This window comes from Poecilia latipinna, unplaced genomic scaffold (genome assembly GCF_001443285.1).
Source record: "Poecilia latipinna isolate Pla-1442-1.1 unplaced genomic scaffold, P_latipinna-1.0 Scaffold4078, whole genome shotgun sequence".
In the NCBI taxonomy this organism is placed as follows: domain Eukaryota; kingdom Metazoa; phylum Chordata; class Actinopteri; order Cyprinodontiformes; family Poeciliidae; genus Poecilia; species Poecilia latipinna.
In genome coordinates this window covers 9,723-11,494 of record NW_015116694.1, presented here as the reverse complement: position 1 = coordinate 11,494, position 1,772 = coordinate 9,723, and positions in this window count along the sequence as shown.

The window sequence follows — 1,772 nt, the reverse complement described above, 5'->3', positions numbered from 1 at the left end:
GCTTTATGCGCGTTTGTGGGAGATGATTGCCACTGAATTGAACTGGCGGACATCCGCATCCTGAAGTTTTTAACCCTCGTATTATGTTCGTTTGTGAGGTACAGCAATAATGTTCCCGGGTCAATTTGACCCGGGAACACCCATCGTGTCAGAAAAAAAAATAATTCTCCAAATCTTTTTTGTGTCTGATTATTAAATCCAATACTAACCATTTCAATCAATATTTGTGCAATTATGTTTTTTATTCCTCACAAATAAAGGATCAATGACGACANTTNACTCATTCGGACATAAAAAAATGTGATTTACATTTTTTTATGGCCACTGAAAAACCTAAACACAAAATAACACTAATTATCTTTGAAAGTGACTATTTGTAAAAATTTTTATATTACATTTAGATTTTTTTTTTGAAGGGGTCATCTTTATAATTGAACTTGAGACACTATTCTGCTCTGGGTCAAATTGACCCGCTGACTAAAACCAAGATAAATGAGTCCTGAAGATGATCCTCCAGGTGGATTTCCAGTTTAAACCTGCATGTTCAAAACATAACTGGGTTTTTCATCACATGCTGCCCAGATTTTTATATCACATTTAGCTGGTGTGGAAGGCATATATAGTGTAAATGAGCAGCGACCTCTGAATGCCAGCGGTGATCTTTATGAATGCCACAAATCTTCCATCTACTGTGACATTGGGGCCTGTTTTATAGGACAGGAGAAGTTACAACCCACATGTTCCACACTGATCTATTAGCTGCTAGTTTGTCTTGTCCATCGATTGTCAAATCAGATTACTCTGGAGAAAAGTCTCCAGAAACATTATGGCCCATAATATTACCCTGCCTGTCTCTGCATCCCTTAGACTGGCTGTTGATTCATCAATTGACCCGGAACATAACAGGAGGGTTAAATAATTAACTCTACTAGAAAAACATGTCAATTATTTTACAGTGACCAACATCACTGCTGAATTACATTAATGAACATTTAAGGTTAAACTGTTTATAACAAAGACAACATAAAGTTTTAAAGTGAACTTTATGTTTTGAAAAACAGACAGAAAGCAAAGACTAAAGTTTATTCAGTGTTTGAATGTCAAATTGACAGATGGTTTTATCGACTATCACAACATTTTTCAGTTTTTCTATAGTTTTAATAAATAAAGTTGATTCCACTCACATATTGTTGCTGTAAAATAATTTTTCTTTGACAGTTTAGAGTGTTTCTCTGCTGTGATTTTACTGAGTTGTTGTGTGAACTTGACTGTCATTTTTTACAGTGTGCTAATCTAAGAGGAGGATCGGCCAAATCAGAAAAACCTGTTTAAAAGTTTTAACCTTCATTTCCTGCCCGTCTCTTTGCTCTGAGTCACAGAGCAGGAAACTAAAAGTCAACCATAAAACCAACAACTAAAATCCTTCTTTTATCTTTAAATGTTGTATTTTGGCTCTAATTTCACTGAAATACTTTCTTAAGCTGATTGTTGCCGTTTGCCAGCCGACACCATTTAACACACAGATCAAGGGATTTCAGGCCAACCTGAGTTTCTGCTTCATAATCGGCTTCTGTGGACGATGAATCTGCTGCTCTTTAATATTTACAGGTTCATGTTGACAAAATCCACCTGAGTTTTTACCTGAACAGGCCTTCATTTAATCCTTCGTCCTGTTTTTCTAGCTGGAGGAGATGAAATGACTTTAAAGGTCTCAGGGCGACGTTCCTCCATCTGACCAATGAAATCAAGTCGTCAGTGAGAGGAAACATTAA